Source organism: Lygodium microphyllum, chromosome 22 (assembly GCF_053477565.2).
Source record: "Lygodium microphyllum isolate KBCC chromosome 22, Lygodium_microphyllum_v1.1.10, whole genome shotgun sequence".
In the NCBI taxonomy this organism is placed as follows: domain Eukaryota; kingdom Viridiplantae; phylum Streptophyta; class Polypodiopsida; order Schizaeales; family Lygodiaceae; genus Lygodium; species Lygodium microphyllum.
In genome coordinates this window covers 23,623,906-23,640,387 of record NC_141156.1, presented here as the reverse complement: position 1 = coordinate 23,640,387, position 16,482 = coordinate 23,623,906, and positions in this window count along the sequence as shown.

Here is a 16,482-nt window from a genome sequence, read left to right as displayed (position 1 = left end):
TTAGCGTTGTCGACCTCAACGAATGCATTGGTAACAACAACGGCCAACTCCTGTGGAACGCATGCAATTTGCAGACATACCTCGATTAGCTAGCCAACCAACCGAAGAAAATGACATTTTAGTGTATTTGTATCGGTTGGAACTGTAGAATACCTGTTGGAAATTTGCTATGCCCTTCGAAATACTAGCAGATTCTTGAAGTATTTTAGCTATGAATGATCAGTCTCTTAAGGATTCGACTCTACTTAGATCTTTTCTTTTTTGATGTTTTCCTCATGCTTTCTGTTTCTTGTATCCCAAAATGTCATATATGTAAACAAGAAAATTAGACTTATAGCCATTGATTGATAAGCTCAGTTCGACCATCCATTTCAGCATAAGTGATACAGCTTGGAGTCAAGATAATACCCATGGAATCAAATAAACTCCCAAAATCTTCCATGCATTTGATATATCTATCGGATATAATCTATTATGGGAGTCTATAAAGCTTAAATGCTTATTCCTCAGTGTGCAGTCAGGTATGTGTTTTATCTGAAAATTTAAACTATGCATATAGATACTCAAATAGTTCTAAATGTCATTGCCAAGCATGCTCGATGGATCATTATTATTGGAATCCGTTTTTTATGATCAACAATAAATCCTTATGTTGCTAAAATGAAAAGACTTAAGACTAGATCCCAAAGTAACCACAAGGAGATTTTAATCATTCCGTATATAGGAAATTTTGTGAAATATAAGCAATTCTCAAAAAAAATTCTATGTAAATTCGTATGTATTTTTTATATATATCTAGTGAATTACATTCCCAACCTCTTATAATAGGAAATTATAGGTCAATGTAGAGAATTTCCTACATTCTTTTGAAATTCCCTATTTAAGAGAAAACATGAATGTTATTCCTAATTCCCTACTTCTAATAGTAGGGAATTATAGGCCAACATAGAGAATTCTTATATACTCTCAAAAATCCCTAGATAAGAGAATGTAATCATTCCATTCCCCACTTTTGACAAATGTGTGTCATGAAAGTCACATGAGCATAGATCTCTAATGAGCTGATCATGACCTTGTTGAGGTTAAGAAGCCAATGTGTAAAAGTGGAAATGATCCATAGAGTGTGTAAAAGAGAACCTAGAGTGAACCAATGAAGAGGATAAAAGTTAATTTTAAAAGATAAATGAGGTAAAACTTAGAGGGATACCTTAGTCTAGTCTAGAGCATAGAAGCAAACTCATTCAAAACAAGATGAGTATAAAAAACAAGATATAAGGTGCCTTGATCATTGAGAAACATAACATGCAATTAGAAAGAGACTTTTTAAGATGGTGTCTTTGTTGGTGGGTTGAGATCTAAACCTAGGGTTTTTGACCAAGACAGTTTATTATTAGTTGCATAATCATTTAGAGCCCAAAGCTCATTAATTCCTATTCTTCTTAGTCGCTTTTCAGGATATTTTACCTTGGATAATAGGACAACCATCCATAAATTGGTGCCCCATTCAAGACCTTCTTGGTATTAGGGTTGAGTTATCATTCCATAAATTGGTGTCATGTGATGTGTAGGGTCACACACACACATCTCTGTGTGTGTGTATACTTTTATGCATGTGTGTGCATCTATACATATGCATGTATATCTACACGTGTGTGTTTTGGTGTTCTTTGTGCATGCATATTTGCATTTTTATGTGTATTTATGTGTTAGTTTCTCTCAATTGCATGAGGTTTATATGTGCGTTTGTGAGAACTTTGACTTGCAAGATCAAATCTATATTAGAGACACACATATACCCATACCTAGAAAGAGAAAGGGTCATAATGAATCGAGACTCCATTGCAAGTATAGAGAGATAGGATATCTTATCTCACTCTTAGCAAGATTAAGACTTCATAGAGGCTTGCTAGGGTAAGGGGGACTAGTATAGTGGCACGCAACTCCTCCCCTTCGATCTTAGTCATCAAGTGTGCATGTAGAAAATTCCATCTCTAAGGCCCTTCAGTTCCTAGAATCAACTGTCCAGAAGAAATTTGAGGTGCTCAATGCCCCTCTTAATGAAGATTGAAGCTCTTGAATGGATTCACATTCATTAAAAAATTTCCCATAGAAGGAAGAAAAACATGCACAACTAAAGAGACTAGATGTGTGGCAATTCGAGATTGGAGAGTGCTTAGCCTCCTCCAATGGATGATTGGCTTTTGTTCTTCTACTAGGCCACAAGTGTGTGAAATCTGGGTGACCACTTGATATAATTAAGGGGGTGGCCCCCTTACCCTAGTTTACTTCAAAATGGGATCTAACCAATATGGGAGCAATTGCTTTTGGGGACTGAAGGGTGAGTCAAGTGTGCAATCTCCCATCTTGGCTTGGCCTTGCTCTAGTTTCTTCATTCTCTTGCCAAGAAGCAATCACTCTCGCTTGCATAATGATGGTTTTCACATCTTGTGGTTTCCATTCACACATTGAACTTATAGGGTTTTCGGCTCAACCAACCATAAAGCCATTGTTGTCTGCACAAAGATGGCTATTAGATCCTGTGTTGGCTACCTAGACATTGAAACTCATGGCTTTTATCTTTGCTGAAACTTGTGATCTTCTCAGTAACCTTGATCTACTATAAGATTTAGCCTCCTATGCTTCCCTCTTGTAGCATTGCGGGGATTAGAAGGCCTTGTCTAATGCAAAGCACATCCATCATCATATGGTTCAAAATGATTTAGCAGAGGACACATACTTCGATTTTGACATAGATTTATGGCAAGTGTGGTACAGTCAAACATGCATTGGATCTGTTTATCGATATGCTTGAAATAGATACCTTTCTCATGGAACTTCATCATCACGGCATGTATGTAGCATGAGAAGCACTAGGTGTATCTTCACTTGTTTGATTAGATGTTTCAAGAGAGAGTTGTGAAGGACAAATTCACGTATGTGTGTGCTCTCTCTACATGTGGTGGCTCAAAAAAATTATTCAAAGGGAAGAAAATACATGCCTAGATTGTTAATAGCAAGTATGAGATTGACGTTGGTATATGCAGTGGCATTGTCAACATTGCACAATGTGGGAGCCTAAATTATGTAGAGTGGGTTTTTGTGAGATGTATGAATGGGATATGGTCTCTTGGAATACAATGTTGACTACTTATTCCCATCATGGTCAGGGCATTCAAACAATAAAACTTCTTGCTCAAATGCAACAATAAGGAATACTTCCAAATACCAATGGCATTGACACTGGTATATGCAGTGGCATTGTTAATAGGAAGTATGAGATTGACACTAGTATATGCAGTGGTATATACCAGTGGCATTGACACTGGTATATGCAGTGGCATTGTTAATAGCAAGTGTGAGATTGACACTGGTATATGCCTGTGGCATTGTCAACATGTATGCACAATGTGGGAGCCTAAATTATGTAGAGTGGGTTTTTCTTAGATGTATGAATGGGATATGGTCTCTTGGAATGCAATGTTGACTACTTATTCCCATCATGGTTAGGGCATTCAAGCAATAAAACTTCTTGCTCAAATGCAACAATAAGAAATACTTCCAAATAAGGTCATGCTAATTATTAACAACCTTGATGCATGCTCTAGCCTGGCTAATTTACAAGCTCAAAGGCACATCCACATGCATGCTTTAAGTAATAATTGGAAATTAGATAAAGAATTAGGAAATTCTCTTTTAGATATGTATGGAAAATGTTTTTTCCGAACTGAGGCATATGATAAATTTGAGTAGCTATCCATGTAGAATGTAATTTCATGGAAATCTATGATTTCTTCATGTGCCAAGCATGGAGAGCCAGATCAAGCCTTCCAACTTTTTAGAAAAATGCATGAGGAGGGAGTTCTTCCAAGAAAGGTTACTTTTACCACAATTCTATCTTCTTGTCGTAACCATGGACACTTGGCTACAAGTGAACAAATACATCTTCACATAGAAACTACATGGAGATGCCATGGTAGCTAGTGCTTTGGTAAGCATTTATGAGAGGTGGGGCAATGTGGATGATACTTGGACAACATTTAAAAGAGCACATGCATGTGACTTAGTGCTTTGGAATTCTATGATTATGGTTTGTGCTCAACATGAGTTATGTATGTCAAGAGGTCATTCAACTTTTGCATTAAATGCACTAGGAAAGCTTAGTTCCAAACTCGATTACACTTATAGGTGTCCTTGCCGCACTTACCAAGCAAACAAGCATTGTTGAAGGCTAGAAGGTACATGCTTGCATTATTATTGAGAGTAGACTTGTGGTAGATCTAATTATGACTAATTCCCTTTTTAGTATGTAGGAAGGTGTCGTAGTCGAGAGGATGTGTGGAGCATGTTTAGTTGTATGATTGAGTGAGATGTGGTTTCATGGAATACAATAATGCTTTCTGATGGAGTTGTCCCAGATAAGGCTTCTTTTATTTCATTGCTTAAGGCCTATGCTAAAGTACTTTCTATGGAGGACTTATTCCAGAATAGAACAATGAATTTTAAGCCTCTACTTGATTTTGAAGAGATTGATGTAGTCAAACATGGAAATTTTAAAGTAATTGAGATTACTGGGAATGTTTTTAATGGATTAAATGAGCAGCATGACACAGGTGTGTGGAATTCTATGCTTGCAATGTATGCTTCTTAATTTTTAGTTGTAAGGATAAATATAGTTATTGGTAGTTTGTTTAATCAGTATAGTTTATCTCAAATTCTATCAATCACAACTATGTGTATCATGCTGTAGATGGTGATATTGATCACTACTAATAGTTGAATTCTTATGCTCTTTCTCCAATCAATCATAGCTATGTCTGTCATGCTTTAGATGGTGATATTAGTCCTTTCAAACAATACTAATAGTCGTATTCTTATGCTCTTTCTCTAATCTCACTTCCACTTTAGTTGGAAAATGCAATCTGATGTTTGTCTTTCATATAGTCAATCTTATTTGAAAGTAAATACATCGGGTCAAGGCGTTATTTGCGTCTACGTGGCCATGGAATAAATACATCATTTAGAACATTCTTACTAATCTACAAATTTAAAAGTCTCTAGTTACAAGTAGGTATTTCATGTTGCTAGTGATGAACCTTCTTATGTATACTATATCATGCTTTAAATGGTGATATTGGTACTATAATTTGTTTGACTTACTCATGGTCAAATTCTTATGCTCTTTCTTTGAGCTCACTAAAATCAATACATCATTTAGTACTTGATTATTGATCTATAATTTTAAAAGTATTCAGTTACAAGTATGTGTCTCATGTTGTAAGTGCTAAATCTTCTTATGCATGCCAATGTTTGAAGCTTTAGTGGGATTGCAACACTCTTGCAACATTTCAAAACTGTAGGCCTTCTTGGTATTCACTAGGTTTATATTTTTTGAGTATTATTATGCTTCACATGCCTTGAGCAGTGAAAAATTATCATTTCTTTTAGTGAAAGAAGCTTTAGATTTGTCTTACTAGTTAAAAAATAGAGAATGAGTATTATAGTAGGTATGTTATACTGGCTATAAATAGATTGCTTTCTTGATTCATGGCATTTCCTATGAATTCCTTGGTTAAAAATACACATAAGTAGTGAATGTAAATAGTAGGGAAAATGGAACATATCCTAGCTAGAGAAACAAGGGAATGTAACATTGGAACATTCCCTTGTTTCTCTAGCTCTCTAACTAGGAAGTCGGAACATTCCCTTATTTCTCTAGATAGGATATGTTCCATTTTTCCTATTATTTACTTTTGCTACTTATGTGTATTTTTAACCAAGGAATTAATAGGGAATTCCCTTTTTTTCCCTACATAGGAAATAATTAAAAGTTCCTTGTGAACAAGTTGCCAAAGCACTCAATGAAATAATGGTAGCCATTGTGTGGAAGTTAAACAATACAAAGTGTAATGTTGTTGATTGACTATTGAGGATAGAGGAAAAAAGATGATCATGGTTGATCTTCTAACATGTCCAATATTTGTAAGTATGAAAATTTATGCTAGTAGTATATCTAATATCATCAACATTCAATGTACCTATGCATCAGCTTGACATTGTTTGCTTTCTTTTCATTATTGTATTATTGTAAGCTTTATGTATTGAATCAATTTATCATGAAAGGAAACCAATTGTAAAAGAGGTTATTGCCTTGTATCAAGTTCTTCTTTAAACCTTGTCACTTTTGGTTGAGTCTAGATTAATATTCCAATTACATTCCAGAATTGATATAACACTGGAGGCAAATGAATGTAATGAGTCTAGTTGTCTAGAAATTTTGACAAATTTCAAGGTAAGCTAAAGAATCATACCATGTAAACAACATATCTACTATGATAAAATTTTCATGTTTTGTTGTTTGCTTCTTTTTGTATCAAATGTCCAGAATTTTGATTTATTAATCATCAACTCATAATTCCTCTTCTCTTGCACCTACCCTATCAGAAATAAATGTCTACAATTCAGATTTATATAATCATCAACTCATAATTCCTCTTGTAGAGTTATATAATCATCAACTCATAATTCCTCTTCTCTTGTAGCTACTTTATGAGAAACAAATTCAAAATGAGAATCAAGTTATAAAAGAAACTTCTCAATGGTATCTCAACCCAAAAATTTTCAATAAATAAAACAAGAAAGAATTTTAGCTAGATTGATGACATGCACTTGCTATTCTTTTCTTGGAGAACTTATATAGCATACTCAAGAAACCACCACTGAGTCACACATGGTGTAAAATGTAGTGATCATACCGACAAACAATTTAGGGAAACAATAATGCCATTAGCTGGGTGGGGATCAAGAATTGCGAAAGCTACAGGAATAATATAAACAACAAAACTTTATATGAAGTTACTTCTATATTACATGATTCATAAATTGGCTAATCAGTGTCAAAACAATTGTTATTATCAACCACCAAAGCATGCCTCTTGAACTCCAACTAAGAAAACACCAAATCTAGGTTTTTTTATTTGAAACAAACTTTTAATTGAGTCTAGCTATTAATGATATTCTCTTCAGAAGAGAATTTAAAGCTTTTCAATTATGTCATGTACAATAATATAGATAAAAAATGTAGTTAAATTTTACATTGTATTACAAATTAGAGCAATTACAATCTAAGATGTTTACCTTGATACATTGGAAAATCTCATTAGATCCACTATAGTTTGTTCAAATACAACCATCTGCCTGTACATAGTCACATCCTGAATTTTAGCTCCAATGCTAATGTCCAACTTGTCATTCTGATCAAGGGGTGTATCCAATGGTTTGCATTTAGCCATGCCATACTTTTTTAACATTTCCATGGCATAATGTTTCTGCATCAGCCATAAACCATTTTCAACCTTAATTATCTGATACCCAAAAAATACTTCAATTAACCTAGATCTTTCATGTCAAATTCAGATTTCAGCATCTTCATTACATGTTGTATGCCCAAGTCATCATTACCAGTGATTATCAAATCATCAACATATATGACCAGCACTACCAAGCCACTGTCAGTCTTCTTTGTAAATAGGATATGATCAGCCCTACCAACAGTAAATCCCAACCTCTGCAAGTAGTTACTCATCCTAAGATGCCAAGCTCTTGGAGCCTGCTTCAGCCCGTACAGTGCCTTTTTCAGCTTGCATACATAATGCTGAAAATTAGGGTGAACATACCATTTTGGATGAACCATATAGACATCCTGAGCTGCAATATGTAACAAAAAGTGCATTTCAAAAAATGTAAATTGGTTGGGAGGATTTTAGGAACAAGAAATTCATCTTGTTAGTCTAGATAGCTTTTAGTAGTATGAGCTACAATAAGCAAGAGGTTGCATTATTTTAATTTAGGCACTATCATGAGCAATATGTAACCAAAAGAATATTTTGTTATTTCTTAAGGTAATATTATTACATTTATAACATTGTTTGAGAACTGGATTCACTCTTGTACAAATTGCAACATATCTGACAGTTACCTAGAGAGACTTGCAACACATATGAGGTTGTAGTTACAAATATTCTATTCACTTTAGGTAGAGTTGGGATCCAATAAACATTGAGTGTATGCTCAATTTATAAAGGACCAGTTAAGAGCCTAAAAAGGGGACACAATGCCCAAATTTTTGAAGAAACCGTAAGCTTAACCATGATATATAAAAGGTAGACTATGAATGGAAGAGCTCATTTTTGTTTGTGGAACTTTTGAGAGCAACCCTTCTCCTTACTGCCATCTTATTCTCCTGAGTTGTTTCTTCTCAACTAATATAGATTGGGTCTTAGTAGAATGCCAAAGCTTGGAAGTATTCTTTAATATTACAAGAAAAGACGATTATCCATGGAACTCAATTCCAAACTAAGAAAAGGACGATCTAGAAATAGAGTTTCTAAGATAAAGGACCACTTCGATCCGCTAAAAGGATCCTAAGGCAATTTGGTCTAATGAAGAAAAACCTGCCAAGGATGACTAGGAATCTTGTGACTCGAAGTGATAAAGCTTTGCGTTGTTTCTACTGTGAGGAGCTAGGTCATTTCAAAAGGGAATGTCCAAAGCACCCTAAATGCTGATGCTCCGAGTGCCACAACATTGGACATAACTACATCAATTGTCCCAACAAGACTCAAGGGGAACCTGAACTTACAAGGAATGAAATTGTACAAGCTCCAGTGATTCGAGATATATCAAATACTTAGGAAAAACCTAGAAGATATTCATGAGATGTAACTATAATACACTTTTTTTTATATTAATCACAACTCAGTTATACCTAATACAATAAGTTTCTATTTCAAAAGACTACAAGGATCAGAGAAGCATAGCGAAGACATGTTGGGTCCTAACCCACAGGCCTTAACCCCCATTAATACTTGCCTTAACCCGCATGGGAACGACCTTCTTTCCCCCTTAATAACTAACCATTAGTGAAATTTGTTTTCCCTCCCCCACTATCATTGATAGGTGGTGAGGGGAGGAATGGGAAGGGACATAGGAGAAGATGGCACTGTCAAAGCAGATGACATGGAGGGGAGGAAGATCTTTGATGATTAGAGAGGAGGAAATTGATGACATGGTAGGGGGAGGAAGAAAAGGACATGGAGGAGATGATGACAACGTCAACGATGAAGAAGACGATGATTTTGAGGAGGAAGGCTACACGGCTACCACCTCCAGTCCAAAGAAGAGCGGCCACATAGCTGACAGGTGTTGGGTGGGAAAAACCACACCACCACTCCACCTTGTGCTCCAATAATACCCCCCTTACCACCTATAGAACTCCCCCCCTCCCCTTAAGTGAAGACAAGAGACCACCTTACTTGCTGCTGGGAAAAAGAAAGGGGAGGGAGAGTGTGATAGAGAGGGAAAGAGAGAGAGGGAGAGAGAGAGGGTGTGACAGAGAGGGAGAGAGTGGGAAAGAGAGAGAGAGATAAAGAAGAGAGATGAAAAGAGAGAGAAGAAGAAGAATAGAGGTGAGAAAAGAGAGAAGAAGAAGGAGAAGAAGAAGAAGAAGAGGGACAGAGAGAGAAATCAGAAGAAGATGGAAGGGGAGAGAGAGAGAGAGAGAAAGAGAGAGGGAGGGAGAGAGACTCTTCCTCTTTCCCTCCTTAGAGGGTGGCCACACGCACCTACTCCCCTTTTCAGCGAAATTATTTTCCTCGCCTACCACAGTTTATTTCTCTTCCCAAATTGGACCCACTAATTAAGAAGAAAAGCATGAAAGGCTTGTGCGATTCACATCCAGCGAAGATGAAGATCAGGAATGATCCCCAAGCAGAAGATGTCACGCGTGAATGGCAGTCTAGGCGTCGAGCCAGGACATTCTTTAGTAGTACCGATTGTAAGTAATGTATTTCCAAATAAATATATGCTTGTTTTGATTCTCACATGAAGTACACTAGATACCGCACGAGATTTAGGTCATGGGAAGGGATAGGTTTCATCTCATACATTACAAGTATAAAGTTGGAAAGGGAAGTTAATTATATCTAGATGCTATATGACAAACTCACACATAGCATAATAACATTCCAAGGTATTGTCAACTGTCCTTTCTAAAAAATAATAGATAAGTCAATTTCGAAACTCTAGTACATAGTTAACACCAACAAGAATCATAAGGATTAGATCTAAGACACCTTGAGATCCGTCCGATAGTGACTATGTTATTAATCCTATTCGGGGTTAGGCTAGATGCAACAACAACCTTAGGGCAAGCAAAGAGATCAAGGACTAGAAAACCCTAGGTCAAAGGAAAGACCGATGCTTTTATACTTGTTGGGAAAAAGGTCGGCTTGTCGATCAAAGTAAGTGCTCAATAGAATTTACATTCTTGCATTGTTTTATGAGATCTTGGCATGTGTCTTAGTCGACGTATTAAGTAAATTTTGCATGGAACCGTTTAGATCCCAAGGGGGAGAGTGAGTATGCAATGGAAGGGTTATCGCGACTATTCTTGCAATGTTGCAAAGGAGTACCATTGTTTGTTGGTTGATGAAATAACGTCCTAAATGCTCTTGCATTAAATTCATTGTTGGGATGTGATTGAATGATTTTTCCAAGTGCTTATGTTTGATGGTAAATGCATGGCAGGGGTTAGGATCATAAGTTGCCATGGGAAATTAAAAGAATGTTTTCTTGGAAGATGATATTAGGCTCATTGCTTGGATTGTGATTGATTCTTAATTGGATTAATCAAAGAATGATACATTACACAAGCGGATCATCACCAAGGTCACGTCGCATTTCAACCCGTCAGGGCACTTCTCAATTCATGGGTCTCACTCCTAGGTTAGTTGGGGTCAGTGGAGCTCTGGACACCCCTTGCCTAGTCCGGAATGGAGTTGTAGACTCCAATGTCTAGGGCATTGGCAGATCCTATTCTAGATAATGGATGGAAATTGTGGTGCCATGTGATTTGGATCGAGTACTCTTTTTGGATGGAAGGGATACATAATTTCTCCCTGTATGGGTAGGAGAGAAATATTAACTTGAAGATAAGTTAAGAAACTTGGTTGTCAAAATGACTACATGCTCTGTTTTTGTGTTTGTGCTATAAATTACGTGAACGAACCCTATTTCCTAAAGGCTTAATTAAGGAAGCTGATTTTAAATGGCACATATAAATGTGATATGACCTAATTAGATAACTAAAGAATTCCTATTAAGGGAAGCGGTTGGGCAGAACCCCAACGAGTCTATCATATAGTAGAGTGGTCCCAGAGAACTAGGAGGCTTCTTACAAAGTTTTACTGTCGTTCGACCTTTAGGTATTGTTAAGTTAGAACCCAATTCATGGCATTTTAGAGGACCAGAATGGGACTATGCCCTACAGGTAGAGGAGTTGAGTGGGGCATCCCTCTCATTTTCCATTCTCTTTGAACCAAGTGTGGCATGGGTCTACTTCGGGTTGGATATCTCTACGTAAAGTAGGATGTTGAGGACCCGATGCTAGAATGTTGTCAGGAGACCTTGATCACAAGGAACCTAGATTCTAGGTCAATCATCCTAGTGGGTTTGGCCATGAACAATCCATTGCGAGACAAACTCGAAAAACCCTTGGCGACAAACCCCAGAACATTCCATGGGAGGGGCGGGCAAGTGACACTTAGATTTGTTTCTTGATGGATTGATAAAATGTGTGTGGACAGTCGATAGGTATGCACGTTAGAGTTGGTATCAAAGTGAAACTTCGTAATGATATAGGATTGATTTATGTATGGTTTGTAAACATATCTTAAACAGGATAACCTATATGGTATGGCTTGATTGTTAGGCACCTTTGGTACCCACAAATGCTAACATGCAAAAGAAGAAATTCCTTCTCTAGAAAATTAAGGCATCTGAGTTTGATGGAAAAGGAATAGATGTCACAGCAGAGGCAGAGATACGGGTTGAGTCGATGGATGATTATTTCTCTGCTTCAGGAACTATCTCTACCAATCAAGCAATGATAGCCAAACTTAAGTTAGTTGGCCATGCTTGGATGTGGTAGAAGCAATAGTGTAAAGATCAAGGTATTTTTGAAGCCATTATCACTTCATCTCAACTGAAAGATGTACGGGGATGATACCTTTTGTCAACCTACCAGACTTTGAAGATGGATGAATTCTTCAAGCCCAAGCAACTGGAATTAACTATTAAAAGTTTGTAACCCTATTAAAATACATCCCATTTATGGATATTGCATAGCAAGTATTCAAGTTTTGCCACGGCCTAAACACTCCTTTAAAAACCAGCATCTAGGAGCCACGCATCCAATGGACTTGCAAAATGTATTACTTCAAGCAAAGCCAATGATCCAAGAGCTTAATTTGGGCAATTGTGACAAAGAGGATTCTCGAGATCAAGGGAAAAGAGATGCCACCTGTGCAGAGACATAGGGCACATCTGTAGGAGATATCTCCACCACTGATGTTTTCACTGCAATGAACTAGGACATGACCAAGTAGACAGTCTTAACTTAAGCCCAGAAGATATGGAGCCTCCAAGGAAACGTAACTACATAAGTGCACTATTCCAATATATAGAGGAATCAAAGAATACAAAAACCTAGAATCTACAACACCTCTTCAAGATGATTAGAAATCCTAGAAAATTTATCGACATGAAATACAACTTATATTAAAATAAACCTTACTCTTGTAACTAGAGTTAACCCGGGTAATATGAGTTGCATCTATTTTAATCTTAGAACTTGCAAGTGATCAGAGATACTTTAGCAAGTATGACAGTTATAACTTGCAATGGTTTTCTCTTAAGTTGTTTCTTCTCAACTAATATAAATTGGGTCTTAGTAGAATACCAAAGCTTGGAAGTATTCTTTAATATTACAAGAAAAGCTGATTATCCATGGAACTCAGTCCCAAACTAAGGAAATGATGATCTGGAAATAGAGTTTTTGAGATAAAGGACCACTTCGATCCGCTAAAAGGATCTTAAGACAATTTGGTTTAACGAAGAAAAACTTGCCAAGGACGACTAGGAATATTGTGACTCCAAGTGATAAAGCTTGTGACTAGGAATCTTGTGACTCCAAGTGATAAAGCTTCGCATTGTTTCTATTGCGAGGAGCAAGGTTGTTTCAAAAGGTAATTTCCAAAGCACCCTAAACACCAATGCTCTGAGTGCCACAACATTGGACATAACTACATTAATTGTCCCAACAAGACTCAAGGAGAACCTGAACTTATGAGGAATGAAACTGTACAAGCTCCAGTGATTCAGGATATATCAGATACCTAGGAAAAACCTAGAAGATATTCATGAGATGCAATTACAATATACTTTTTTTTATATTAATCACATCTCGATTATACCTTATACAATAAGTTTTTGTTTCAAAAGATTGTAAGGATTCAGAGTAGCATAGTGAAGACATGGTGGGTCCTAACCCACATGCCTTAACCCCCATTAGTACTTGTCTTCCCCAGTTTATTCCAAGATGAGGACATCTCGAGTTTTCTAAGGGGGCGAGGATGTAATTTCCCACCTGCATGGGAACGAGCTTCTTCCCCCCTTAATAACTAAGCATTAGTGAAATTTTTTTTTCCCTCCCCCACTGTTGTTGATAGGTGGTGCCGGGGGGAATGGAAAAGGACGTAGGAGAAGATGGAACTATCAGTAAGATGGCGTGGAGGGGAGGAAGACCTTTGATGATGAGAGAGGAGGAAGTTGACGACATGGTAGGGGGAGGAAGAAAACGACATAGAGGAGATGAAAACAATGCTAAGGATGAAGCAAAAGAAGATTTTGAGGAGGGAGGCCAAAGGCTTACCACCTCCGGTCTAGAGCAGAGCCGCCATGTAGCCAACAGGTGGTGGGTGGGAAAAACCATGCCACCACTCCAATTTGTGCTCCAATAACACCCCCCTTACCGCCTATAAACCCCCCTCCTTAATTGAAGACAACAGACCGCCTTACTTGCGCCAGGAAAAAGAAAGGGGAGGGAGAGAGTGATAGAGAGGGAAAGAGACAAAGGGAGAGAGGGCGTTACAAAGAGGGAGTGAGCGGGAAAGAGAGAGAGAGAGAGAGAGAGAGAAAGAGGAAGAGAAAGAAGAGAGGTGAGAAGAGAGAGAAGAAGAAGAAGAAGAAGAAGAGGGAGAGAGAGAGAAAGAAGAAGAAGAGGGAAGGCGAGAGAGAGAGAGAGAGAGAGGGAGGGAGAGAGACTCTTTCTCTTTCCCTCCTTAGAGGATGGCCACATGTGCCTACTCCCCTTTTCTAGGAAATTATCCCCCCCACCGTAGTTTGTTTCTCTTCCCAAATTCCACCTACTAATCAAGAAAAAAAGGATGGAAGGCTTGTGTGATTCAGGTCCAGGGAAGATGAAGATGGGGAACGGCCCCCAAGTGGAAGATGTCACATGCGAATGGTAATCCCGCAAAAAAGGCGTTAAGGGAGGACATCAGTGGCCATCCAACAACGGTACCAGTTGTAAGAAATGTATTTCTAAATAAATAGATGCTTGTTTTGATTCCCACATGAAGTACATTAGATACCGCAGGAGAATTAGGTCATGCAAAGGGATAGGTTTCATCTCATACATTCCATAGATAAAGTTGCAAAGTGCAGTAATCAAGGGGATTTAATTGTATCTAAATGCTATGTGACAAACTCACACATAGCATAATAGCATTCCAAGGTATTTTACCACACTAAAAGTACGTTGACCTTGCAGCTTGACAAATTGCATGGTAAGTAACCTAACCTAGAGAAATTTCAATCTCAAAACTCTAGTGCATAGCTAACACAAACAACGATCATAAGGATTAGATCTGAGACACCTTGAGATCCGTCCCATAACGACTATGTTAATAATCCTATTCGGGGCTAGGCTAGATACAACAACCTTAGGGCAAGCGAAGAGCGCAAGGACTAGGAAACCCTAGGTCAAAGGAAAGACCGATGCTTTTGTACTTGTTGGGAAAAAGGCCGGGTTGTCGATCGAAGTAAGTGCTCAATAGAATTTACATTCTTCATTGTTGTATGAGATCTTGGCATGTGTCTTAGGCGACATGTTAAGTAAATTTTGCATGGAACTGCTTAGATCCCAAGGGGGAGAGTGAGTATGCAATGGAAGGATTATCATGACTATTCTTGCAATGTTGGAAAGGAATACCATTGTTTGTTGGTTGATGAAATAACGTCCTAAATGCTCTTGCATTAAATTCACTGTTGGGATGTGATTGGATGATTATTCCAAGTGCTTTTGTTTGATGGTAAATGCATGGCAGGGGTTAGGATGACAAGTTGCCATGGAAAAATAAAGGAATGTTTTCTTGGAAGATGATATTAGGCTGATTGCCTAGATTGTGCTTGATTCTTAATTGGATTAATTAAGGAAAGATATTTTGTACGGGTGGATTATCTGCAAGGTCAGGTCACGTTCAAACCCGAGAGGGCACTGCTCCATTCACGGGTTGAAGGTCACAAGTGGTGAAAAGGCCAACCACGGAAGTTGTGGCTCACTCCTAGGTTTCGTGGGCTAATGGAGCTTTGGACAACCCTTGCCTAGTCTCGAATGGAATGGTAGACTACTGTGAGCCCAATGACTAGGACGTTGGAAGATCCTACTCTAGATAATGGATGGAAATTGTGGTGCCATGTGATTTGGACCGGTTATTTCGATAGAAGGGATATATAATTTCTTCTATATGGGCAGGACACAAAGATTAACTTGAATATAAGTTAAGAAACTTGTTTGTCAAAAGGACTGCTTACTCTATTTTCATGTGTGTGCTATAAATTACGTGAAAAAACCATGTTCCCTAAGGGCTTAATTAAGGAAGTTGATTTTAAATATCATACATAAATGTGATAGGACCTATTTAGATGACTAAAGAATGCCTATTGAGGGAAGCAGGTGGGCAGAACCCTCGACAAGTCTGTCTTATGATAGGGTGGTCCCAGAGAACTAGGAGGCTTCTCACAAAGTTTTATTGTCGTTTGATCTTTAGGTATTGTTAAGTTAGAACCTGATTCATTTCATTTTAGGGGACCGGAATGGGACTATGCCCTACGCATAGAGAGGTTGAGTGGCACATCCCTCTCGTTTCCCATCCTCTTTGAACCAAGTACGGCATGGGTCTACTTCACATTGGGTATCTCTACATAAAGTAGGATGTCCAGGACCCACAATGCTAGAATGGTGTTAGGAAGCCTTAACCACTAGGAATCAAGATTTTAGGTCGATCCTAATGGGTTCGGCCGCAAATGTTCCATCGCAAGGTGGACTCAAAAAACCCTAGGTGACAAACCTCGAAACATTCCATGAGAGTTCCCCGCAACGACACTTAGATTCATTTCTCAATGGACTGCTAAAACGTGGCTGGACAGCTGATAGGCAGGCACATTACAAAAGGGGAGAAAATGGGTGGTAGGGTATAACCATGCCATCCTTCTAGCCAGATGTGCTAAGAAATATATCATTAACTCATATATAAGTTGAGCATATAATAGTTGTCCAAAACATGCATCATGAGATGCTAGTAG